Source organism: Scyliorhinus torazame, chromosome 6 (genome assembly GCF_047496885.1).
Source record: "Scyliorhinus torazame isolate Kashiwa2021f chromosome 6, sScyTor2.1, whole genome shotgun sequence".
NCBI lineage: Eukaryota > Metazoa > Chordata > Chondrichthyes > Carcharhiniformes > Scyliorhinidae > Scyliorhinus > Scyliorhinus torazame.
In genome coordinates this window covers 188,566,287-188,583,875 of record NC_092712.1, presented here as the reverse complement: position 1 = coordinate 188,583,875, position 17,589 = coordinate 188,566,287, and the positions used below count along the sequence as shown (strand labels likewise).

The 17,589-nt window shown below is 49.7% G+C and overlaps 1 protein-coding gene across 1 annotated transcript in view; it reads right to left on the bottom strand.

Annotated features, from left to right (window-relative positions):
• Window positions 1–17,589, bottom strand: part of LOC140425184 (histone deacetylase 9-like) — a 1,432,561-nt gene that overhangs the window by 182,282 nt on the left and 1,232,690 nt on the right. The window lies entirely within an intron of this gene.

The following is a 17,589-nucleotide window of genomic DNA, read 5'->3' as shown; positions in this document are numbered from 1 at the left end:
TTCCCTTCGGCGTCACTAACGGTGTCTCGGTCTTCCAACGGGAGATAGACTGAATGGTTGACTGGTACGGACTGTGGGCCACTTTTCCGTACCTGGATAACGTTACCATCTGCGGCCATGACCAGCAGGACCACGACGCTAACCTTTCCAAATTTCTCCACACTGCCAAACTCCTCAACCTAACCTACAACAAGGAGAAGTGTCTGTTCAGCACGAACCGATTAGCCATCCTCGGCTATGTGGTTCAGGACGGAGTTCTAGGGCTTGACCCCGATCGCATGCGCCCCCTCATGGATCTCCCCTTTCCCCACTGCCCCAAGGCCCTCAAACGATGCCTGGGGCTCTTTTCGTACTACGCCCAGTGGGTCCCTAACTACGCGGACAAGTCCCGCCCACTCATCCACTACACCGGTTTCCCACTAACGGCCGGGGCTCACCAGGTCTTCAACCGTATCAAGGTCAACATCGCCAAGGCCGCGATGCACGCGGTCAACGAGACCCGCCCCTTCCAAGTCGAGAGCGATGCACCAGACGTCGCTATGGCCGCCACCCTCAACCAGGCAGGCAGGCCCATGGCATTCTTTTCCCGCACCCTCCGTGCCTCCGGAATTCAGCACTCCTCCGTCGAAAAAGAGGCCCAAGCCATCGTTGAAGCTGTGCGGCATTGGAGGCATTACCTGGCCGACAGGAGATTCATTCCCTCACAGACCAACGGTCGGTTGCCTTCATGTTTAACAACACACAGCGGGGTAATATCAAAAACGATAAGATCTTGCGGTGGAGGATCGAGCTCTCCACCTTTAATTACAAGATTTTGTATCGCCCCGGTAAGCTCAACGAGCCCCCCGATGCCCTGTCCCGAGGTACATGTGCCAGCGACTCCGGACCCTGCACGACAATCTCTGTCACTCAGGGGTTGCCTGCTTTTATCACTTCATTAAGGCCCGCAATCTGCCCTACTCCATCGAGGAAGTCAGGGCTGTCACCAGAGACTGCCAGGTCTGCGCGGAGTGTAAACCGCACTTCTACCAGCCTGACCGTGCGTTCTTGGTGAAGGCCTCCCGCCCCTTTGAACGCCTCAGCGTGGACTTCAAAGGGCCCCTCTCCTCCACCGACTGCAACACGTATTTTCTCAATGTGGTCGACGAATATTCCAGATTCCCCTTCGCCATCCCATGTCCCGATATGAAGTCTGCCATCGTCATCAAAGCCCTCAGCACCATCTTCGCTCTGTTTGTTTTCCCCGCCTATTTCCACAGCGACCGGGGATCCTCATTTATGAGAGATGAGCTGCGTCAGGACCTGCTCAACAGGGGCATTGCCTCGAGCAGGACGACCAGCTACAACCCCCGGGAAAATGGGCAGGTGAGTGCGGGAGAATGGGACGGTCTGGAAGGCCGTCCAGCTGGCCCTACGGTCCAGAAATCACCCGGCCTTCCGCTGGCATGAGGTCCTCCCCGACCCACTTCACTCCATTCGGTCGCTCCTGTGCATGGCGACTAACGAAACCTCCATGAACGTCTCTTTGCCTTCCCCAGGAAGTCCACCTCCGGGGTTTCGTTCCCAACGTGGCTGGCAGCTCCAGGACCTGTTCTCCTCCACAAGCACGTGTGGCTCCACAAGGCGGACCCATTGCTTGAGAGGGTACAGCTACTCCACGCAAACCCACAGTACGCCTACGTAGCATACCCTGACGGCCGCCAAGACACAGTCTCCCTCAGGGACCTGGCACCAGATGGGTCCCCACACACGCCTCCCCCCCCTCTGCCCCGGCGCCACCCTCCCTTCCCCCAGCGCACCCCACCACACGCCCCGTTCCAGGACAATCCGTCCTCCCCTTGGTCCCACCCGGGGATGAAGAGGATGTCGACACGCTCCCAGAGTCACCGACGACCGAGCCGACGCCTGACTCGCCACCAGCACTGCGGCGCTCTCAACGACGGATCAAGGTGCCGGACCGTCTAAATTTGTAACCCTCTCTGAAATTTTAATGACAACATGTTTGTAAATAGTTTTCCACCACCCCCGCTGGACCCATTTTTAACAGGGAGTGAATGTGGTAGTCACCACTGTTGTATTACATTGTATATACTGCACTGCATACGAGGGTATGACGGTAAGGCCCCTGCACTACAGGTATGGGGGTAGATCCCTGCCTGCTGGCTCCGCCCAGTAGGCAGAGTATAAATGTGTGTGCTCTCCGAACTGCAGCCATTTCGGCAGCAGCTGTAGGAGGCCACACATCTCTTTGTAATAAAGCCTCGATTACTCCTGACACTCGTCTCGTCGTAATTGATAGTGCATCAGCCTGTCCTCACCCCTGCCCGCTGATGCTCTGGGTTCCTCCACTCCCCGCCCCTGGGCATAGTGGTCCAAAAGCACCCAATGTAGACCCCGTTCAGAAGATGGGTTGTGAGCGTACTGTCAGCAGAAAGACTTTAGCAGAAACTGAGGAGGACCAGAGGTTTCCTCATAGCGAGTTATCATCAGTTATCATCGCTGACAGTGTCAACACAGGCTCATCACCCTGAAATGAAATGAAGTGAAAATCGCTTATTGTCACAAGTAGGCTTCAAATGAAGTTACTGTGAAAAGCCCCTAGGCGCCACATTCCGGCTCCTGTTTGAGGAGGCTGGTACAGGAATTGCACCGTGCTGCTGGCCTGCCTTGGTCTGCTTTAAAACCCAGCTCTTTAACCCTGTGCTAAACCAGCCCCGTAGATGTTTCACAGACCCTTGGAGGGTGGAACACGGTGGCCGGGGAGGGGGCAATGGCATGGGGGGGGTCGGGGAATAGGGGAGGGAGGTAAATGGAGGGGTAGGAATGCAGGAAGGAAAATGGAGGGAGGGGAATGGGGAGGGAGGGAATTGGGGGGAGAGGGGATAGGGGGGGAGAGGGGATAGGGAGGGAAGGAGGGAAATGGGAACTGGGAGGGAAATCGGGGGAATGGTTGAGCTGATGGACACAGCCTCTTCTTGGAGAATCTGGAGGTGAAGAAGTCTTCCCTAGTCCTCCTGGCTTGTTGGACCCTTGCTGCTGTGTGTCCTCAATCCTCCGGTTACTCCTCAGGCTCGTCCTCCAAACCCTCCTGAAATACCTCATCCTCCTCTTCAGATGAGGTTGCATGACCCTCCACCTCCTCCTGCTACTCCTTCTCCTCCAGCATGTCGCCCCATTTCTGTGCCAGATTGTGAAGGCACAGCAGACCATCACAAAGTGGGAGACCCTCTAGGGAGTGTACTGCAAGACACCATCAGAGTGTTGAAGGCATCGGAACCGCATCTTGGGCAGCCCGATGCACCACTCAATGACAGCACGGGTGGCATCATGGACCTCATTGCCTTGGGTCTCCACCTCTACCTCAGGCCTCCGCACCGGCATCATCAACCATGTCCCTTGTCCCCCACCAGCCAACCTGTCATCCTGGGCTGGTCCTCAAAGACACTGGGGATCTCCAAGTGCCCCAGGATGTAGCTGTCATGCACGCTCCCAGGGTAGTGGGCACCCGCGTGCATGATTCTGAGGTGGTGGTCACACATGATCTGGACATTCAGGGAGTGGAACCCCTTCCTGTTGATAAAGGGTCTTCTTGATGCGCCAATGCTCACAAGGCAACATGAGTGCCATGCATCACCCCCTGGACCTGGGGCCACCTGGCGAAGGCCGCAAATCCTGTAGCCCAAGCATCTTGGTGAGCCCAGTCCGAGCGAAGGTGATGCCCGGGAATGCAGAGCATTCATCACCTCCTGGATACATGTGTGGGCGGGTGACTGTGATATGCCACACAGCTCACCGTTCAACCCAGTGGCATAGAAGTTGAGGGCTGTAATGACCTCCACGGCCACCAGGAGCAGGTGTCCTCCTCCATGGGGTCCCGAGTCCATGAGGATGTGACACAGGTGCCGCACTCTCTCTCTGTTGAGACTCAGTCTTCTGCGCCACATGGTATCTGTCAACTCATTTAATGACCAACGGCACATCTTGTACATCTTGGGCCATCGCTGGCTTCCCCTTCTGGATCCCTCCTTAGCCTAATGGATGGCCGAGTTTTCAGGGTGTGTGGCTGCCCCCTGCACATGGGATGCCCCCTCCAGCTGTGTTGTCGCTGCTGCCTTCTATGGCATCTGTCCACCTCAGTTCCTACAAACAACACGAGGGCAGTCTCCGCGGGATCAACTCCAGCAAACATTGTTATATCAGGAAGAAATTAGCGAAAGAGAAAGACCGACAATCAATTCATGCTTCCATCCCGGGACCCTCAATCACCCAAGCCTTCCCCCACCCTTAACATTCCTCCAATAATAAATTTGCTGAAAATTTTCCATGGTGACAATAACGTCTTGTGTCACTGCAGGATGGTGGTCTGTGAAGGCGGTGGTATGTGTCATTTCCAGGTCCCTGCTGTCAATGAACAGTTTCACCTCATCATGTCCACCTTCTCCCACTTCCCTATTCAACATACCTCCCCCTCCCCACTCCCTCAACCCTGTCACCCACGACCTGCCTGATCCCTGGAGGTCTGGCTCCATTGCTGAACAGCTCTTCTTTAGCCTATCTGAAGTTTTGCCAGTGGCCAACGCTCTTTGTGGCTCTGCTGGCAATGCGGAGCTGCTTATATCTCTGATTGGCTGGCAGTTCTATAAGGGGGATGATCTCCTAAGGGCTAATAAGCCGAAAGTTTAAAGAGGGATGAAGCTGTTTTTCACGAATGGCAGGGGCACGGTTGCCCCCTAGCTTTCTGGCTTGCCATCAAGGCCACTGGTGCCAGCATTAAACTCAGCTCAATAAAACATTAGAAAATGGTGCAAACAGTGTTCATGGGAATGTAATTTCAGTGGAATGCTCACACGGTCTTAATTTGGAAACAAAAAGCTTTGAAAACCACCAGGAAAACAACAGGTATGCCAAAGTTAAAGTGGACATTAGAGAGTAGCATCCACAGAATTTTTCTCCAATGCTATAACAGATTCAGGGTGCGATCTAATGGAGAAGTTTCTAAGTGTGGTAGCGAGCAGGAAGTGCCGGGTGTTTCCCGGCAGCTGACATGGTATCCAATGTTAATTAGGGCACTTAATCATGCCCCATGGGCTTCACGTCGGAAAAGACAATCCCACCGACTGATTCACCAGGACCATGCCCGCCATCTCCCCGCTAACGAGGGGGAGCAGCACTTAAATCAATCCTGTAGAACAAACCCCAGACAGCATGCAGCCATGCCACCACCTTGGCCAGCCCCACGATTCGGATATGCCAAACTGGCCAGACTGATGGACGCAGTCAAGTTTAGATGACATACCCTCTTCCCCCGAGGGGCTTGGAAGGTCAGCCACAGAGCAGCCAGTGCCACCTGGTAGGCAGTGCTCATGGCCTCAGCCGGGGGAGTGGCACCAGGAGGACTGCCACCCAGTGTTGCAAGAAACTCAATGACATACACCGGGCTGCTTAGGTGAATTGTCATTGGTCCCCTGGCACCAGTCCCGCCTGCTACCCCCGGAGGGCCCCTCCAACCACCCTGCACCTGGCATCTCCAGCCCCCTGCATAATACCACACCTGTACCCCAGCACACCCTTGCATCCACCAGCACACCTCACCCATGCCAAGCAGTGGTCCACCCACCTGTCCCCCATCATGCCCCACCGCCACCCGCAAAGCGTACAGCTCACGATGCCCCCTCTGTGTCCCCCCAAGAGTAGTTGGCCCACAACAGGCGGCAAAGGACCTAGATGGGCGGCAGGGTGCCAGACATCACAGTCCTCACCCCCTACGAGGAACAGGCCCTGGAGGTTGCGGGTTGACGGAGGACAGATCGATCCCTGACATCGAGATTGCCCTGCAACGCAGAAGTGAGTATCCACCGGTGCCCACCCAGACGATCTGTCACACGTGAGTTGTTCATGCCAGGATGATGATCCTTCCCTCCCACTGACCATATGTCCATTCTCCCACAGGATCTCCATCTAATGGTGCGGCCCATCTGGGGTGCCACCCCCCCCCCCCCCCCATCACCCACCACCGTCTCCCATGAGAACACCTCAGAGAAGAGCTCCAAGGATGCCAGTATTGTGCGTCACGACTGTCATCTCCACCCTTCACCAGCACAGAGACACCCCTACCTCGGTGGACGAAAGTATTAGACAGGCTTCTGGGGCACAACTTGGTGAGCACTACACAGCTGCAGGTGCACATCAGGTGGAGGCAGGAACGTCCAGCGGAGACAGCAGTCAGAAGTCTACTGGATCTCAGGACCCAGCTGAGAGATGCAGTCAGATGCTGATCGGCTGGACCAGGCTATCCCAGAGCTGATGCAGCTGATAGGATATGGCCATGAATTTCAGAGGGGCATGTTAGCAACACTCCAGTAGATCCATTGCCAATTGAAGGTGTCCCAAAGGCTATGGGCGCAGGAGATTGCACCGGCAATCCGTGGCCCCAAGGTTATCACTGCTCGGGTGGTGACCGCAGTGGAGAACTTGGAGCAGGACATCAGCACCATGAGTGGTGGTGTCCAAGGCATTGCTCAGTCAGTGATGTCCGAGTCGCTGGGGGGGACATGTCCATGATGCAGGCGGAACTCTCCGAGGAGCCGCGTTGCATTTCCCAGTCTCAGGTGGGAATTGCTGAGGCGCTTCGGAGCATGTTCCATTCACTGAGGACCGTATTCCAGGCGCAGGTGGACATTGACGAGGTCAGTAGATTGCGCCCTTGATCAATGACAATGAATCAGCTATATATACAGAGCACGGGTGGATATTTCTCTTTAACACATGAGCATTAAGTCTCATCTAGGTGTAGCGTGCAAAGAACAATCTGGTGGGTGGATTGTATGTTGCTAACAAATTCTGCTAGATTTTCCTTCCATGTTGAAATTACAAAAAAACTAACATTCTGCCTGAGCAGTGCTTTTACACAGTTCAAATACTTACAATAATGAGAAAAGTTCCATCGCAGTGGGTAACAATTCATTAGTTGGGAATAGAAAGGACAAAGTGTGGCTAATCTTGCAGAGTGGTCATATGTTGTCAGAAAGCAGCAAAGGGCGGGATCTGTCCATGATCGTGAGCATGAACAGATAAACTAAAATAACCCACTAATGAAGGAATCAGGTGTATGCTTACGGGAGGGAGCATTCAGAAATTAAAGTTGAAGGTGAAGTTCATGAACGGCTGGCAATATGTAGCGTTGATATAACTCTCATGAAGTGCTCTATCATGTGAAGTTGTTTTGTGCGGCACACAAAATACTTGAAAGTTTAAGGTTGCAATAAATTTTTGTTCAAAGTTTTTTTAAGAAGGTTTCAACCAGTTCATTTATCCCTCTGCTTTTTTCCATGGTGACCTTTAGCCTTGCTTTTCCTAAAATCTGAAAACAGCCAATGTTGATGAAACATATAATGGCTCCTTTCCTGTGCAGTAAAGTCGGCTGTAAAGTCTGGTAATTAAGGTAACCAAGGAGGCTGAGCCCAGCAGGCTAATGGTGCACCAAACACTTTTATAACTTCAAACGATATCAAAGTCACAGGAGTGGGCTCAGAGTTGAACTGGTTTGAATTAAGCTCACTTCCACACGCTCTGCCCAAAGAAAGCTCCAAACTTCTGGATTTTATTAGAGCCAATTATCTTATCTTTTTCATCTCAGGCCTGACCCGAAGGCTGGCGGGCAGCGAGTCAGTATGTTTGTGTGGTTGTTTAAGAAAGCCTGTAGTCATACAATGTCCCGAGGTCCTGCTAATTAAAACACTTACCCCCTGCCTCTGATAATTAAATATGATAATAATGTTTGTCCAAATAATTTTCCTTATTATTTTCATTAATTTTATTGTTTACCATATAAAACATCCTTAACTAGTTATTTTTACGGTCTTTTCACACAGTAGCATCATGAAGGACCAATTGTTCATATTTTGAAATTCATATTTATTCTTAATGCAGAACTCCTGATTAATTGTACAAATTCTGAGACTGTATAATTTTGTAAGGCTTGAATTTAACCCTGCCTGCCCAACAGAAATGAGATGTGAAGGGTCATGACTCTCTCTTCTCTTAGCAGAACAACCCCAGTTTCTTCAATCTATCCACATGACTAAAGTGCCTTATCCCTGGAACCATTTTCAGAAATCTTTTCTGCATTCTCTCTAAAGCACGTACACCCTCCCTAAAGTGTTGTGCATAGAATTGGACAAAATACTCCAGTTGAGGTCGAACCAGTGTTTATAGGTTCATCAAGATTTCTTTGCTTGTACTCTATGCCTCAATTTATATACACAGAGTCCTGTATGCTTTTTTAATAACTTCCTCCACCAGCCCTGCCAATTTTAATCATACGTGCACCTGTACCCCCATTAGATTTATATTCTTATTTTATATTACCGCCCCTTGACGCAGATATCAAAATATATCACTTTCCACTTTATTGGGTTAGAGGGGAGACAGTGGCATAGTGGTAATGTCACTAGAATAGTAACGGCGAAGCCCAAGTGAATGATACGGGGGCGTGGGTTCAAATCCCATCACGGCAAGTGCTGGCATTTAAATTTAATTACTGTAATAAATCTGGAATTTAAAGCTAGTCTCAGTGATGGGAACCATGAAACTACCATCAATTGTCATAAAAACCCATATGGTTCATTAATGTCTACCTTCTTTACTCAGTCTGGCCTACGTGTGACTCCAGACCCACAGCACTGTGATTGACTTGTAACTGCGCCCTGAAATAGCCTAGAAAGACACTCAGTTCAAGGGCAAATAGGGATGAACAACAAATGCTGGCCACATCAATGGCATCAACATCCAGTGAATTAATAAAAGAAAAAGAAAAAGGGCAGCACGGTAGCCTTGTGGATAGCACAAATGCTTCACAGCTCCAGGGTCCCAGGTTCGATTCCGGTTTGGGTCACTGTCTGTGCGGAGTCTGCACATCCTCCCCGTGTGTGCGTGGGTTTCCTCCGGGTGCTCCGGTTTCCTCCCACAGTCCAAAGATGTGCGGGTTAGGTGGATTGGCCATGCTAAATTGCCCATAGTGTCCAAAATTGCCCTTAGTGTAAGGTGGGGTTACTGGGTTATGGGGATAGGGTGGAGGTGTGGACCTTGGGTAGGGTGCTCTTTCCAAGAGCCGGTGCAGACTCGATGGGCCGAATGGCCTCCTTCTGCACTGTAAATTCTATGAAATGAATGAAATGAATGAAAATCATCTTTGTAGACTCGGAATAGGATTGACCCTAAAGGAAACCATGTGCCTTCCCTGCCATTCAGATTCCCTTCTTTGATCGTGTTGCCCGCCTCTTTACTGCACCTCGCCATTTGCTTTTGTGTTGGGGTCTGTTTCCTTGGATTCCCTGCAGCAGCCTCCTGGTATTTGAGATCTCACTCATACCTTCTGCACTGTAAATTCTATGAAATCTGCAGAATTCCTTTCATTCTTACCAGGCATGGTTGGAAATCAGTTTCAAAATCTGGTAGTAAGACCCAGGATTCTAAAGAGCCCAGTCATCATGGCCGCTTGCGCACCGGTGTCGCGCAACGTGGCAGAGCCACACAGCGGGCTGGTGCGGAAGAAGGTAGCCCCCCCCCCGGATCGCACGCAACGCTGATCGGTGGCCACCGATTGTGGGTCTGGCCGTCGTGGAGGCCAATCCCGGAATCTGATCCCCCTGCCTTCCCCAGGACGGCTACCGAGGCTGTGTGTCCGAGCTCCCGCCGGGTGGAACCATGTTAGAACTACGCTGGCAAGAACTCGGCTGGTTGACCGCGGAGAATCGCCGCGGGGGGCGATGACTGGCGCGGTGTCAACCGCGTGCGCATGGCTGGTGGCAATTTTCCGGTCGCCGTAAAATCGCGTCCCAGCATCGCGGGCAGTCTCGGCGTCATCTCCGATTCTCCGAGCCAGCACAGGCTCGGAGAATCCCAGCCCTCATTTATGTCCTGAGGTAAAATTAAGGCCAGGATTCTCCATTCTGGAGTTTAGCTGCTCCCTCCAGCAGAGAATCGGGAGTGGTCTTGGCTTGCACTGGGAGTGGTACCCAGGTGCGAATTACAGTCCTTTGCCATGCAAATTTATGCATAACAGACAGCATACCAGTTCCCATCCAAATGCAGGTATCGGGCCACCGTGTTCAGTGGGCAGCCCGATCCCATCATTCAGCATGCCCCCCTCCCTCCCACAATGTTTATAAACACTCTTGCTACGATTGACAATTCCTCACATCAAGGTAGCTAAGTGCTTTCTGCTGTTAGAAAAAAAAGAAATGAAACCACTTAACTGCCTTGATGTGGTGTGGAGCTACCAATCATAGCAAGAGTATTTATAAACATTATGGTTAGCATCAACGCATGGTACTTGAGATGCATTCAAGTGTGAAGGGAAATATAAATAAACAAATCCTCTCACAGCTGAGTCTGGACCATTAGGCTGTCAATCACAGGCTAGTGAAAGATACTGCTCTGTGAAATTGAATGGATGTTTAGCATTTATTAAGGATCACAGGTGATTTGAGAGCTTTTCAAGTGTTGAGGGCTTTCAAGGATTACTCTAACACTTCAAAAAGATGCAGTTTTAAAGGTATTTGTTTGAGGGAGCAAATTTAGGAAACGGAAAGTGTTCCTTGCACTGATGCTTCATTGAGCTGCCTGGACTGTTCTTCAGCTGTCAGACAGAGCAGTTCAGGGTGAGGAAGGCACTTCAGAGTTCAGAAAGACAGACCAGGAGGATGCAGTTGAGTTGAGGACAGCCTGAGATAACCATGCCAAGGGTGATCTTTGGGTTGCCCAGGGTTGGAAGAGGCAGTCCAGACAAGTGACTCCCATCCCATGAGAGGGTCCAGGGGTCAATTCATCAACCACAACCACAGCCTGAGCCCTGCCTACCCCAGGACCTTTGGAGGCCCCCTCTGCAGCCTGGCAGCAACAGGGGAGCATATTAGCTATGAAACTTGACCCCCTTGGGGACCACCATGCCAGGGCTGCGCTTGGCCATACCTACACCAAAGCTCTGCTGGTGGATTCCCTGTTGTTGGGGTCGGAGCAATAAACAAGAGGGGGAAGAGGAGGAATAGCACTTTGCATGTTCCTGTTGATACCAGGGCTGATTGCCCCTTATGGACAGTGGCTAGGGAGCGGAGACTGGGGATGGGTCTGCCACCTGGCGCTAACTCAGTTTTCTGGCTGACGCTCCATTTTTTAATCAGGATTCCCAATTGCAATGAACTGATCAAAACTCAAAACATTTGTAGAGTCAATTTGCTCAAATAAAAATCAGGATCTGTTATGCCTTTTGGTAGATTCAAGTTTATGGAAATTTCTCCTTTAAATTCACTTTCACATTGAAAACAACGGCAGCTCGGTATAGGCCCTGAGGACAACGTTCCCTCTACAAATTTCAACCATTCATTCGGTTGGAATAGGGGGCAAGTATGCAAATCCCTTCGACTGATAATTTATTCTACGTTAACATAAGAACATATGGGGCGTCATTCTCCGACCCCCCGCCGGGTCGGAGAATGGCCGTTGGCCGCCGTGAATCCCGCCCCCGCCCCCGCCGAAGTCTCCGCTCCCGGAGATTGGGCGGGGGCGGGAATCCAGCCGCGCCGGTTGGCGGGACCCCCCGCTGGATTCTCCGGCCCGGATGGGCCGAAGTCCCGCCCAGGAATTGCCTGTCCCGCCGACGTAAATCAAACCTGGTATTTACCGGCGGGACCAGGCAGCGTAGGCGGGCTCCGGGGTCCTGGGGGGGGGCGCGGGGCGATCTGACCCCGGGGGGTGCCCCCACGGTGGCCTGGCCCGCGATCGGGGCCCACCGATCCGCGGGCGGGCCTGTGCCGTGGGGGCACTCTTTCCCTTCCGCCTCCGCTACGGCCTCCACCGTGGCGGAGGCGGAAGAGACTCTCCCCACTGCGCATGCGCGGGAAACTTTCAGCGGCCGCTGACGCTCCCGCGCATGCGCGGGGAAACTGACAGCGGCCGCTGACGCTCCCGCGCATGCGCCGCATTTCCGCGCCAGCTGGCGGGGCAACAAACGCCATTTCCGCCAGCTGGCGGGGCGGAAATCCCTCCGGCGTCGGCCTAGCCCCTCAATGTTGGGGCTAGGCCGCCAAAGATGCGGAGACTTCCGCACCTTTTTGCCGGCGCGATGCCCGTCTGATTTGCGCCGGCTTTGGCGCCAGTCGGCGGGCATCCCGCCGTTGGGGGAGAATTTCGCCCCTTATGTCAAACCTGACTAGAATAAGCTTAAAATTATTGGCAGCATTAATTGGCTGAATGTGAAAGCATTGTCCTGCAGTGCTAAGTGCACAATGTACCCAAAGAGTTATTCAGTGCTGTCAATGCGCACACTGAAATGTGATCTGTCAGTGTCAATTTTCGTTTTCACTGCCTGGATGGCTATATTGACAAAGTGGATTGCATGGCCATTATAAAGCACACTTAATTTTCAACCCAGGGTGGTGGGTCACGTTGCTGGAAAAAATGCCTTATATCGATTGAAGTGGCCCTTGGGCAGTCTTCAGAAAGAAGATGAGGTTCTTCATGAAATTGATTTGATTGGACACTGGCAACGAATGGAGATTGGCAAGGACATGGGTGATGGAAGAAACTTGTGCAAGACAGGATTTTGGACAGGATTTATATTGTCTGTAGGTTACAAGAAGGGAGCTGGGAAAATGCCAAGGAAAACATTCAACAAATTGATCCTCAAGATGATGATAATATAGACAAGGCTTCAGTAGTCTGAAGGTAAATTGATTCTTGTTCTTTATTCTTTCATGAGATGTGGGTATCACTGACTAGGCCAGTACTTGTTTCCCGTCTTTAAATGCACTTGAGCTGAGTTGCCTGTTAGGCCATTTCAGAGGGCATTTAAGAGGTAACCACATTGCTGTAGGCCTTGAGTCACATGTAGGCCAGACTGGGTAAGGGTGGCAGATTTCCTTCCCTAAAGGATATCAGTGAACCAGATGGGTTTTACAACAATCAATGATAGTTGTCATGGTCACAACTGAAAATATCTTTAAATTCCAGATTTATTCATTGAATTTAAAGTGCAGTGGCTGCTGTGCTGGAGTCTGAACTCATGCCCCTAGAGCATTAGCATGGGTCTCTGGATTACTGGTCCAGTGACATTGCCACAAAACAACCATCGCCCCTACAATAGCGCAAGTGGATAATCTTTTATAAGCAGAAGAAGGCAGTTCATTTCTGAAGTATTTTATAGTGATTATGATTAATAATGCGACATAACAATACTTAGCAAAACTGCCACTGAGAATTATAAATATACACTCAGGCATATAGAATCATAGAATTTACAGTGCAGAAGGAGGCCATTCTGCCCATCGAGTCTGCACTGGCCCTTGGAAAGAGCACCCTACTTAAGCCCACACCTCCACATCATCCCCGTAACCCCATCTAACCTTTTGGACACTAAGAATCAATTTAGCGTGGCCAATCCACTTAATGTGCACATCGTTGGACTGTGGGAGCAAACCGGAGCATTCGGAGGAAACCCAAGCAGACACTGGGAGAAAGTTCAAACTCCACACAGGCAGTTACCCTAGGCCGGAATTGAACCCTGGAGCTGTGAGGCAGCAGTGCTAACCACTGTGCCATCATGCCACCCAGAGAATACTGCATGATCAATTTATGGATGTTAAACCCTGGGATTAAAGTAAAACACCGTATTTGCATGTTTATGATATTTAACACAATGGCTGGGGCTTTTCACCTGCCCCTGGATGGTTTTCCTGTGGCGGATGGGACGCGCCATTGGCCACTGGCAAGATCTTCCAGTCTCGCTGAAGTCTACGGGCTTTTGCATTACTTGCCTATGGCTTTGCTTTTAACATTATTAACCTACATTGGGAAGAAAATCACGATTGTGGCCACACTCTCTGACAGAGAGTCAGGATGAGCAAGATGACATTAATGTTAAGGAATATTCCCTTCACATGGTGGTTATAGTCAGAGAGTTAGACAGCACATCTGTTGCAATGTGGTTACAGTCAGAGAGTTATATAGCACATCTGCAATAATGTTTCAGTGGAATTATAGCCTTAACATATATACCACGTAAATTATCAGAATGATTTAAATGCCAACATGCACAAAAATGAAATAAACTTTCAACCACCTTTGCTGAAGTTACTGGAAAATAAATTGGTGACAATCCACCTCTGCTGTAAAAGCACCACATATGCATAATGTTTAATCATAAATGTTGTTGCTTAGTATATTCCTTCACAACGAGGTTCTAAATGGACGCATACACAAAAGATCATCCTTGCATGTGTGAAAACACATAATTCTGAGATTCAATGCACTGCTTAATATATTATCATGATAGTTTATCAAAGGACACCAAGTGTTTGGGTGAGTATTGGAGTAAACAGAGCCCTAGTGACAAATTCCCATAATAAGGCTTTCTTACTTTGACTTATGTATCTCATGTAACATTTTCCAACTTCCTAACAGTTCCGCGATAATAAGTTCTGTGGCGATAAAACAGAGAAAATAGATCGACTGGGAGAATGTGAACAGACTATATGACACACCCAAATGGTTTAAATAGCATCGCACTCAATCATTCAAAATGAAATACTGCTTGCAACATATTCCCTCAAGTAGTTTCTTTGTTAAATAGAATACAACAACCTGGCTTTATTTTGAAATAAAATATCACTGTTCCCATTAGATTTTATCATTCATTATCCTTACTAACCACCATTCAGACCTTTAATTTGTTTAATCTGCATGTAGTATTATGTTACGGAGGAGGAAGATGGGTGCTTAGCAACATTATGATATTAGACAATGGCCGGGATTTTCGTTGACATGGTCAAAGGCCCATGTCGGGCAGGAAAAGTGATGTTGAAGCTGTCGATGGCAAAGGCAGCTTTCTCCGCCATATAGTGCAGCACCTAGGAAAATGAAATTTGAAGTCACGGGTTCCACAACCTATTGCTGGCAAGTGGTGTCCGAATCTTCCACTTTGCCATCTAATCAGACACTCGATGATCCGGTTGCTGTTTTTAATGGCTGCCCCAGTGCACAGCTTGCAAACCAGGATACAATCTTCACCTAAGTGCCCTCCCTCCCCGTCACCTGCTGGCAGCTCCATGGCCCTCCATTGGCACTATTCTGGTATCAAGCTGGCACTACCCAAGCACTATCCTTTCCCCTGTGAGTGCTGAACTCACCTTTGGGTTTCCCTGGAAGTACTGCTTGTCAGGTATACACCTTCTGAGACCAGTCTGAGACCGCCATGGATGGATGTTTTGATGTGGGGTTTGATTTCAGAATATGAGCTTGATGATTATTTTTTTCCAATTAAGGGGTGATTTAGCATGGCCAATCCACCTACACTGCGCATCTTTGGGTTGTGGGGGTGAGATCCACGTAGACACAGGGAGATGTGCAAACTCCACACGGAGAGTGACACGAGACCAGGATCGAACCAGGGTCCACGGCGCCATAAGGCAGCCATGCTAACTACTGAGTCACCATGCCGCACAGGGCTTGATAATGATATGCTAATTTCTTATAAAGATGTTCCCGACATTGAAGGCCAGGAAATGTAGCCTGTCACTGACAAAGGGAGAAGACTATTGCTTCCTGGTTTGATGTCGTCGTGAGAAGTGACTTTGGCCTTCTTGTGATATTTTCCGCTCCCCTCGTCGGACCAGCCCAACGCGATGGGGAACGGAGAAACCAGCCAAGGTTTATAAAGTGTTCAACTGAGTGTTGAACTGCGATCCAGTATGCTTTTTCAGAGGTGCTGTACACATTATGCACATTGTGTTTGACACCACACAATCTAGTTTTCAATTTTTGAGACAAAAGTCCAGAATAAGCAGTACTCAGTAAGGCATCTTGTCTGAGAAGGTTGCGCCTGACTGACCTTTTTGATTAATTCAATGAAGCAACAACCCAAGTCAACTGTGGTAAACCCTGCAACAGTATATATTCATTCTTCCAAAACACATTTGATAAAGTTCCACATGAAAGATTGCTAATTAAACGCAAAACTCTGAAGATTCAGAGCAAAACACATGTGTGAATAAAAAGCTGTCTGAAATTTCGGTAACAATAGGATGCTGGCTTGAGAGAGAATGGCAGGGTGGGAGGCTGGGATGGGGTTGGGGGAGGGGTACAAATTGAAAGGGATGCCCAGGGACTCTGTAAGTAGAACCAACTCTGTTTCTAATTTACATCAATGAGTTGTATTCTGAAACCCAATGCAAATTAGTTAAATTTACTAATTATACCAAAGTAGGAGGAATTTTGGAATTGAAGGGGAAGATCAGAAAATGCTGAATGAGCTAAATAAAATATAGGAGAGGCACATGAAGGTAGATAAAATTTAATGCAGCTCAGTGGAAAGTGTTGAACATAGACAGATATAACGAGCAACACAAATGCTACCTGAATGTGTTGAAATAGCCAAGGGCGGCATGGTGGCACAGTGGTTAGCACTGTTTCCTCACAGCATCAGAGACCCAGACTCAATTCCGCCCTTGGGTAACTGTCTGTGTGGAGTTTGCACTTTCTTCCCGTGTCTGTGTGGGTTTCCTCCGGATGCTCCGGTTTCCTCCCACAGTCTAAAGAAGTGCAGGTTAGGTGGATTGACCATGTTAAAGTGCCCCTTAGTGTGCGGGTTAGGTGGTGTTACAGGGTTGCGGGGATAGGGCGGGGGAGTGGGCCTACGTAGGGCGTTTTTTCTGAGGGTCGGTGCAGACTCGATGGGTCGAATAGCCTCCTTCTGCACTGTAGGAATTCTATGATTCGATTTTATGAAGTTAACAGAGGCCTGGATTTGACACAGACAACTGTGCAGCAATCGACAAAGGCAATGGGCATTGAATTACATAGCCAAATCAGAAGAATATTGGTCAGACAGAATAGTGATCAAACTGTACAATGCTCTTGTTACCCCACATTTTAAGTATGGAATAGAGTTCTGGATATTGAGAAACAAGGGAGGCAGTCAAGTGTAGGAAATTGTCACTATTAAAATCAAGGGGGAAAATTCAGCCCCCAAAAACCTGGTGGGTTTGGGTCAGATGGGAGATTGAAGTGTTAAATATCTGAATCCCAACCTCAACCTATTTCCAATCCACCAACTTACAGTTTTAACGAGCTGGGAGGGAAGTGGGAAGCAGAGGACAAACTACTCGTTGCCTGGAGGAGAGCTGGCAATTTAAAGATTATAATGAGGTTGCATGCCTCTTATATTCATATTTATCCATTATTTCGAACCTAACTCTGGACATCCAGGTTTCTGAAATCCTGGGAAAACCGGAAGGTACAGGACAGCGAGGACTGCTAGGTCAAGGAGATAAGTGCCATTCCTCTTACCTTTTGGATTCAATATACCTTGACTTGCCAACTTTCCTGCAATTAGATACCCCATTCCTAAATGATCCAATCTCTCCTTGACATCCACTCTGCTGAGGCCTCCAATCTTCCCACCCCAACTCCAACCTCCAACATGACTGGCCTCTCTCCACTTCCCCCCACCACTGCAATGCCTCCCCCACTCCACCACCACTGGCGTTCCATCCCAACACCCCTGCCCAATGCCCCCACCCACCACCACTTCCCCCA